Source organism: Penaeus chinensis, chromosome 19, assembly GCF_019202785.1.
Source record: "Penaeus chinensis breed Huanghai No. 1 chromosome 19, ASM1920278v2, whole genome shotgun sequence".
Lineage (NCBI taxonomy): Eukaryota > Metazoa > Arthropoda > Malacostraca > Decapoda > Penaeidae > Penaeus > Penaeus chinensis.
In genome coordinates this window covers 28,179,679-28,189,638 of record NC_061837.1, presented here as the reverse complement: position 1 = coordinate 28,189,638, position 9,960 = coordinate 28,179,679, and the positions used below count along the sequence as shown (strand labels likewise).

At 37.9% G+C, this 9,960-nt stretch overlaps 5 non-coding genes across 5 annotated transcripts; all 5 read left to right on the top strand.

Moving 5' to 3' along the window:
• Positions 1 to 58: 58 nt before the first annotated feature.
• Trnar-ccu lies at positions 59 to 131 on the top strand. Its single transcript has one exon. It is a non-coding gene; the product is annotated as a tRNA-Arg (tRNA).
• Positions 132 to 992: 861 nt separating this feature from the next.
• On the top strand, positions 993 to 1,065 carry Trnar-ccu. Its single transcript has one exon. It is a non-coding gene; the product is annotated as a tRNA-Arg (tRNA).
• Positions 1,066 to 1,529: 464 nt separating this feature from the next.
• On the top strand, positions 1,530 to 1,602 carry Trnar-ccu. The gene has a single exon. It is a non-coding gene; the product is annotated as a tRNA-Arg (tRNA).
• A 2,695-nt stretch (positions 1,603 to 4,297) lies between these two features.
• Trnar-ccu lies at positions 4,298 to 4,370 on the top strand. The gene has a single exon. It is a non-coding gene; the product is annotated as a tRNA-Arg (tRNA).
• A 4,483-nt stretch (positions 4,371 to 8,853) lies between these two features.
• Positions 8,854 to 8,935, top strand: Trnas-gcu. The gene has a single exon. It is a non-coding gene; the product is annotated as a tRNA-Ser (tRNA).
• Positions 8,936 to 9,960: the final 1,025 nt, after the last annotated feature.

Below are 9,960 nucleotides of genomic sequence, written 5' to 3'. Positions count from 1 at the left end.
CGCGGCCGTGCTGTATGCTACTGTGGCCATATCCTATGACTATCTGGCCCTTATGTATGCCCCTGTGGCCCAATGGATAAGGCATTGGCCTCCTAAGCCAGGGATTGCGGGTTCGAGTCCCGCCAGGGGTTAAAAGTGCTTTTTAACATTAAGTTTATGTAAGACCGTTGAGGCTATGATCAGAAATAATAACATGGTTAGCTGGTCCTTCCGTTCATAAAAGGTAAGAACTCAGGCTGCCTTTGTGCAGGAAGCATACAGACATATTGAGAAGGATAACTGCAGTAACAGTCACTGCAGCATGCACTGTATCTGTGCTGCATAAAGATTGCAATATAACTCAGAACAAAACATGCATGAAAAAAGGAAAATACTTGAGAAAAACAAGCAACGCGTGATTCAGTAAAAACAATCATGATTTTGTTTTCTCTTGATCCATTTATTATATCTTCCTCACACATTTGCCTATATTTTACTAAAGCTCTACTCTTACTAAATTGATGTCAGTATCATATGATACATATATATGTATGTATAGATAATAACAGTGATATCAGTGATAATAATTATGATGTAAGTAACGATGATATTGAGTATTATGATTATAGTGATGATGAAGGTCATCATCACCATCACAGGCATTATCATTATCATACTCTTAATAATAATCATAATGCTAAAGATAATAATTAAGATGGAATTGAAAAGAGTAATGATAATGGTAAATATTGATAATAGCAACAGTTATTGCTGCTACCATTACTATTTATTACTACAGATGATAACGATAGTTAGCAAGGTAGTACTAGAGATAGTATTAACGACTGATGAATATAATGACTGTTCTAAGGAGAATGATGGTAATTGTAATGAGTGAAGATAACAATAGAATAGAATGTTTTCCGATGCTATTAAGTGGATCCCTGATAGAATGCTTGATGGCCATGTATACCTCCTTGGCCATATTGTATGCCTCTATGGTCATTATATATGCCTCTGTGGCCCAATGGATAAGGCATTGGCCTCCTAAGCCAAGGATTGCGGGTTCGAGTCCCGCCAGAGGTTCAGAAAACTTTTGACTTTACCGATACCTTGCAAACCAACTGCATAAATACATGGTTTCTTCCCTTGAAGTCGAGGGAATGTTGGTAACTGTTCCTTATTTTACATACGGTTTTTGTCTTTATTGTGATAGTGGTAATGAAAATAAATGGTACGTTATTATCATTATTTATTACTAACATAGTTAAATTTGTCATCATCACTATGATGGTATTAACATTACTATTATCATCATAATCGTTACCATTATCATTTCATTAATATGATTATCATTGTTGTTTTTTGTTGTTGCTACAGTTATTATTATCATTATTATTATTACGAATATGATAATAATAATAATAATAATAATATATATTTTTTTTAATTATTATTATCAGAACGTCACTGAATAGACAAACATGGCCATAACAGCTATAAGGTATGCCTTGTGCTCATTACTCTATGCCCTTTTAGTCTTCATGTATGCCCCTGTGGCCCAATGGATAAGGCACTGGCCTCCTAAGCCAGGGATTGCGGGTTCGAGTCCCGCCAGGGGTTCAAATATCATCCTTTATAATAGTATACTGAATAAATGTATATCTTGCAGTTTTTCTATGTTACTGTTTTTATTTACTTTTAATATAGGAGACCTGAGAAACTTTTCCATACAGGATACGAGGCATTTTGTGTCTGAAGAAACAACCTAACACGTGACTAGCGACGGCCAAAGCTTGATGACGTGATAAGCATCATTAACACGAGGCAGCAAGATCAATATAAGCATGGTAAATAAGTGTGCAAGATGACATGTTGATTTAAATAACTACATACAATTCATAAGAAAGTTACAGATACATTATGGTACAAAAAGGTTGTGTAATAAGCTGGAATGAATAACCTACGATCGCAGTAAATGGTAAAGACAAGCATTTTTAGCGGCAAGAAAGGCTTGGTCGTAATCCGTCCACCTATGGCCAAGTGCCTGCCTTGGGGCGTCCACCTTTGGGCAAGTGCCTGCTTCAGGGCGTCCACCTATGGCCAAGTGCCTGCTTCAGGGCGTCCACCTATGGCCAAGTGCCTGCTTCAGGGCGTCCACCTATGGCCAAGTGCCTGCTTCAGGGCGTCCACCTATGGCCAAGTGCCTGCTTCAGGGCGTCCACCTATGGCCAAGTGCCTGCTTCAGGGCGTCCACCTATGGCCAAGTGCCTGCTTCAGGGCGTCCACCTATGGCCAAGTGCCTGCTTCAGGGCGTCCACCTCTGGACAAGTGCCTGCTTCAGCGCGTCCACCTATGGCCAAGTGCCTGCTTCAGGGCGTCCACCTATGGCCAAGTGCCTGCCTTGGGGCGTCCACCTTTGGGCAAGTGCCTGCTTCAGGGCGTCCACCTATGGCTAAGTGCCTGCCTTGGGGCGTCCACCTCTGGACAAGTGCCTGTTTTGGTGCGTCCACATAATCTCCCTTGGATGTGTCGTGAACGGTTCCTTTGTGCAAGCGATGATAGATTCTGCTGTCTTGGCACCTCTACAGTGTAAACACGGGCTCGTTGTATCGCTCTCCTCCTCTTCTCCTAAACTCTTGTATGTTCACGACTCACATTAAATTTCTTTCTGTTTAATATTGTATGACTAGCATGAAAATGAATTATATATAACATATTTATGAGAAGTAACGTCGATTTAATCCTTTGTTTCTGCCATCAGTTTTATAAGTAATAGAGGTAATGATAAACTATACAAATTGCATGTAAAGAAAACACTATAGCGTAACTAAATAGTACGATAGAGTGTCCCATCTTACATTTTTCCAAACAATATTATATTCCAGTGTCGCCGGTATTAACACTGATAATAATATATACCTACTGATTAAATGTCTGCTGCCTATTTTTTTTTTTTTTTTTTATGGAAGTATGGAGTAGATCTAACAATATATCTAAACAAAAACAATAATTGGAAAATGCACACACAAAAAAAATCTTTAGTTTTTCATATAATGTTATCAATGCTATCGACTAATGGAGAAGTAAATAATAATAAAAACAAGACTACATACGCATACATATGGCCTATTGATATGGTCAACTGTGTAAAATATTCCATAAACGTCTTAGAAATAAAATAGCAAGAAATATGCAATAGACGATCTAAAAATATCTATCTTGGTTCCAACATAAATACCTTGATGTATAATTACTTAGTATACAATGTAGTCAATAACTGCGGTGTTGTTGCTTTAAACTGCGTTAGATTAAGATATTCGCGCATTGAGTAAACATTATTCACATACGATTACCAAGACCAATTAAATAATAAGAAATCAAATTGTAATTTCAAGCAAGTCTTATCTTACCTTTGGCCGAACTTAGATGATTTCACAACTTTGATAAATACAATAAGAAAAAAAATATCTTGTTGTAACACAGAGAATGATATTTATATAAAGTCCATATCATTCATGCTTATTGTCAGACCTTTGCGTGTGCGTGTGCGTGTGCGTGTACGTGTGCATGTGTGCGTGTGCGCGTGCGTGCGCGTGCGCGTGCGTGCGGGTGCGTGTGCGGTGTGTGTGTGTGCGTGCGCGTGCGCGTGCGCGTGCGTGTGCGTGTGCGTGTGTGTGTGTGTGTGTGTGTGTGTGTGTGTGTGTGTGTGTGTGTGTGTGCATGTGCGTGTGTGTGTGCTTGATCCCTCCCTTCTATCTGAGTGTATATAAAGTGTGTTCCAGTACATGTGATTGCATGTTGAAATAAATAAAGGCAACATAGCTTACTTACTTACATGACTTATTCGACTGCATAGCTTTACAAATAAATTCAATTGATTTTAAGATAAATATTTTCAGTACAGAAAAAGATCACTAGACCATTTATTATTAGCGTTCAAGTTTTTGTTTTACCTTCACTTTGTTCATTAAATTCGTTCCAAGTCAGACAATAAAGGTTGGCGTTATTATTATGTGTCGGATGCTTGATCACGTTTAGTAATCTTGCTTTCAGAATTGTTTACGTGTTCACTTACTCTTTTTTTCTTTATCTTTTCCTTCTTGTTCTTTTTCGAGAGCCCAGTCATCCCGTAATTCCACTGAAATTAATCTGGATCCTTTAAGAAAATATCGGTTTGTTTTTTTCTCTTGTCTTAGTTCCATCCCTTTTTGTATGACTTCGGCGAGACAGCATCATATATCTATTGGCCCAAACTATGATACTTACTCCGCAATTAATCGAGATAAAATTATATACTGTGTCCTTTTCTCTCCAAGCCTCTGTGGCCCAATGGATAAGGCATTGGCCTCCTAAGCCAGGGATTGCGGGTTCGAGTCCCGCCAGAGGTTCGATGTGATTTTACATATTAAAAATGGTTTATTATGTAATAGTGAGTTCCCAAATACTTACATCTTATAGGTAAGCATGATTCTTGTACCTCTCCCCTTTTAATCAATAAATGGGAATTTGATATCGCGTTTTCCTTGACAATATAAAAACGCATTACTTTCCCTTCTGTCACATCTGCAACACACAATTAGTGTAATGCCCGGGTATGTGTGTCGTGCAGATCACTATACACACAGAAACATAACATACAAATAAAGCATGATTATGTATAACAGTAATAAAAATAAATTATGATTATAGTAATGATAAGACAAATATCAGCAGTTCGGTTAGAACACTTATTAACAAGGTCAGACTTTAACCTAAAGATATCGTTGTTAGCAGATTGTTACCATCAACGGAACCTGCTTGAGCATACACTTTGGTGTCTAATCTCTAAGATGCTTTACCTTGAACACCAGGGAGAGACATCACCTGGAATTAATTAAATCGTCTTCGTGGCATATTCAGTCATGATTACTCCTCATAGACATGCACCTAATCCTCTAAAGAAGTAACCAGTCATGACATACCAAAGGGATACGCAAAAGATTTACTCCTTAAAACCTTGACTTATATAACATCAATGTAATGTGTCAAGTTTTAGGCCTCTCCTGGTCCCTAGGCTCAGGTTAGATTAGAATTCCTTTTTACGCATTTGCTAAGGCTATGTCTTTGGTTCGATTCACCGTCCAGGTTTGTTATAAAATCGACAGTCATCATGTACATTTACATATACATAAATATATATATACATATGTGTGTGTGTGTGTGTGTGTGTGTGTGTGTGTGTGTGTGTGTGTGTGTGTGTGTGTTTATATTTATATTATGCATTTATATGCATATATAAATATAGATATATGTATGCGTGCACACACGCACACGCCTACACACACACACACACACACACACACACACACACACACACACACACACACACACACACACACACACACACACACACAAACACACACACACACACACACACACACACAAACACACACACACACACACAAACACACACACAAACACACACACACAAACACACACACACAAACACACACACACACACACACACACACACACACACACAAACACACACCCACACACACAAACACACACACAAACACTTACACACACACACACACACACACACACACACATACACACATATATATATATATATATATGTGTGTGTGTATGTGTGTGTGTGTGTGTGTATTTATCATGTGTGTGTATATATATGTGTATATATATGTATATATATACATATATATGTATATATGTATATATATGTATGTATATACATATGTGTATATATGTATATATATATATACACGTAGATGTGTGTGTGTGTGTGTGTGTGTGTGTGTGTGTGTGTGTGTGTGTTTGTGCGTGCGTGCGTGCGTGCGTGTGTGTGTGTAGGCCAATATATATGTGGATATGTATATATAAAACACGTGTGTTTTCTTCCCTTCATTCTTCTATTTACACACACACACACACACACACACACACACACACACACACACACACACACACACACACACACACACATATATATCCCAATACCGATGGGCATACGTGTACGTACGTGCCATGCCCACTGTGAGTTACTTGTTTAATTGCGTTTCCACATAGATGGCTATACTTGTACTAAGTCACCAATGAGCCAATTACGAGTACTGTCTGTCTCGCCCGTTTACCCTTTTCTTTCATTTACGAAAATATTTTACGTATATCTTATTTTGCTGTTACTAATGTTTATAACATTATAGTAATTATAATGGTTATAATAAAAATAACACCATCGATATTCATAGCACTAGTAAAGGTCTACTAATTGACTCCTTTGTGGCTAAGCACTAGTAGAGCCATCTACGTGCAGACATTTCACAAAAAATAAAGAAAATGAGCACAGCATTTTCCCCATTTTGTATTAATTTTGCCTAGCGACAATGAGTTAAGTATACATATATTATATTATATATATATATATACATATACATATATATGCAAGTGTACATTTTAAAATATATGTGCACACACACATATATACATATATATGCATATATGTATACATGTGTGTGCGTGTGTGTGTGTGTGTGTGTGTGTGTGTGTGTGTGTGTGTGTGTGTGTGTGTGTGTGTGTGTGCGTGGATGTATATAAAAACCTGCGTGAGTGTATGTGTGTAAGTTTGTATCGACACAGTGAGAGAGAGACAGGCAGACAAAGACTCTACAGCATAATTTCTGAAGGACAAAGGAAACAACGAAGGACTGATGGTTTGCGTGATGGAGATAAGTTCGAAGGTATAATACCTTTTACAGAACCTAAGTCTTTTATGGTAGTGATATTTTCTTTGTGAATGGATTAGAGCTGTTCGTCCGGGAAGCCACCGTAGACAGAGAATGGAGAAGGTCTAGGAAAAACGGTTACTATAGATTGAAGCGAGTGTGAACCATCAGTGTTTTTATAAGATTAAAAGAAATGCGTGTATTTTTTTTTTTCTCATATTTTCTTTGTTGTTTGTTTGTTTGTATGTTTTTTCCTGTACTTTTTTTCCTCTTTACTCTTTTTTTTTCATTTGTTTTCCTTTTCTTTTTTTTTCTTTTTTTATTCTTTTTCTATTGTCTTTGTCTCTTCTTTCTTTTCTTTTTTTTTTCTTTATTCTTTCTTTCTTTCGGGAAGATGAAGCGTTTCCAGACTTAGAAAAGCCCAAGTGTTCAGACGGGCGAGAACTGAAATGAACCAACCTGTGTTCCAATAAGATACTGTAGAATGAAATAATGTGTTCCAACGAGCGACAATGAAACAGACTCTATTCTAACGAGCAATAATAAAAAAAGCCCCTTTGTGTCCTAATGATCTGGAATGAACCAATTTGTGATCCAGAACGAGGCAATCTGTGTTCGAACGAGCGAGAACGAAGCGATATTTATGCAGACTGTCAGTATCGCACAAAACCCGAGATACAGAAACAGTGGAGAACACCCAGCCACATCCTCCAAAGAATTATACCCCTTTTTTTACCAAAGTTTAAAGCTTTCTGTTACCTCATGACAATTAATGTGAGCCGATGTGGCGCTTTACGACGACTAATAATGTTAAATTACCATTCATTAGTCGTGTTTTCTCAACAAGGTCACAATGGCCCCACCGCATAAATTTCTCGCTATCTCCCAGGGTAATAGGGCGTTTTAAAATACAATTAGCACTCTGGCACTTGTTAACATATTGAGTGGTTTCTCCGCGCAGGTTGTTAAGTAGCCTGGGCTTAGGGTGTCGCGTCAGAAAGGGTTTTATTACGATGGTCTCTTGTCCGCCCCACCCTCACACCTGTCGCCGGTTTCCCTGTGTGTGTCTGGGTTGGGAAGAGTAGGTGGGAGGGAGAGGGAAGGAAGAGAAAAAGGGAGAGAGGGAGGGGAAGAGGAAGGGAGGGAGAAAGAAAGAGAGATGGAGGGAGGGGAAGAAAGAGAAACTGAGGTAGACAGACAGAATTACAAGAACACGAGTAGAGAGAAAAAAGGGTGGATGGGGGCACTAAGGATTGCTCGACCTCCAACTCTTCCAAAGAACTAAAGGTCCTACATTCTAAAAAAATCATACTGATTAGAAAATACATATATATTTCCGTCAAATTGCAGTTCGTATTGATTAGTTCAAATAAGCGTGCCTGCACGCCTCCCTCCGCCCTTTTTTCAATTGCTGGGTGTCGAGCTGATGTAGCAATAGGCCTACTTTATACTATTTTGATTTGCTGACCAGGACATCTGAGTCTTTACATTCAATATTTTCGTTACGTAATGTTACGTAATCATGAAGTTAGCATCTATTAAAATAATGAGGTTTCCGAATCATGGACGAGCGAAGTAATCTTTCAAGTCACGACAAAAAGAATCGTTATTGCAAGCTTAGTTTATTTCATTTATTTATCTATTCATTTTCATTTATCTTTTATATTTTTTTTCGTATTGTAGATTATCTGTAAATGATACCCATGTGGCTTTAGAAAGACAGACTCGTCGTTAGGACCAAGGGTAAGTCTGAGAGGAGGGGGGAGGCTAAGACAATACTTACCCCCCCCCCCCCACATCAAAATAATTTGAATGGCGCCCCTTGAAGAGTCGGGGGAGAGGGAGAGGGGGGGGAGGGTAGTGGAGAGGAGGGAAGGGAGAGAGGGAGATGGTGATAGAGAGAGAGAAATAAAAAACAGTGACACGGGGACAGACGGACAAAGGGAGATAGACAGAGATGCAAAAACTGTGATAGACAGACGGACAGAGAGAGAGAGGAAAAAAGAAAAATATGAAAGGAAGGAAGGAGGGAGGAAGAAATTAATATCAGCGGTACTTTAGACACAAACAGACACAAAGTATAACGCATGCATAACATCTACTTTTTGTTTTATCAATACATATTCCTTTCTCACCTTATTTGTCAGACGAGGTGGCCGAGTGGTTAAGGCGTTGGACTGCTAATCCAATAGGGTCTCCCTGCGTGGGTTCGAATCCCATCCTCGTCGAATACGCTCGTTTTTCTTATTCGAAAAGCAAGCTGGGAAGGTTTGCGTAAAGGTATCATCTTTATCCATACTGATGTTGACTTTCTGGAACCATGTACCATAAGAAAGAATATTGGTTATGCAATAAAAGAGGGATACAACCAAACGCATTTTCGAAGCAATGAACTCTAATGAGATCCCTATCACTGTACTCTGTTCTTATGTCTTTGTTGGGTATATGTTTCTCTATAGCACGGATTAGTTTGTGTGTGTGTGTATGTGTATGTGTGTGTGTGTGTGTGTGTGTGTGCGTGTGTGTGTGCGCGCGTGTGTGATTGTGTATGTTCCTCTGATGCATTGATTGATTTGTTTGAGTGTACTGTTCTTTTGCCTTGTGTTCCATCTTTACTGAAACAAAAGTTCCGCGACACATGATTCTCAACAGAAATGAAGGAAAGCGTTAGTTTCAATGGGGTCTTATTTTATTTTATTTTCTCTCTCTCTCTCTCTCTCTCTCTCTCTCTCTCTCTTTTGGGAATCATATATATATATATATATATATATATATATATATATGTATATATATACATATATATATATATTTATACAAATATATATATATATATATATATATATATACATGCACGCGCGTGTGTGTGTGTGTGTGGAATTCATGTCGAATAAATTGCAAATAGAACAAGTACAGGAAAACACATCTGGGCATATTTGTGTGTTTCCTGTACCTTCCTTCATTGTTCTTCTTGCAAAATGTGTGTATATGTGTGTATATATGTGTGTGTGTGTGTGTGTGTGTGTGTAAATGTATATATATACATATGAATGAATATATATATATATATATGTATATATATGAATGTATGTATGTATTTATATGTATAAATGCATATATATATACAATAAATAAATAAATAAATATATATGTATGTATGTATATATACGAATATGTGTGTGTGTATTATTTCTCTCTCTCTTTGTCTCTCTCTCTCTCTCTCTTTGTCTCTCTCTCTCTCTTTGTCTCTCTCTCT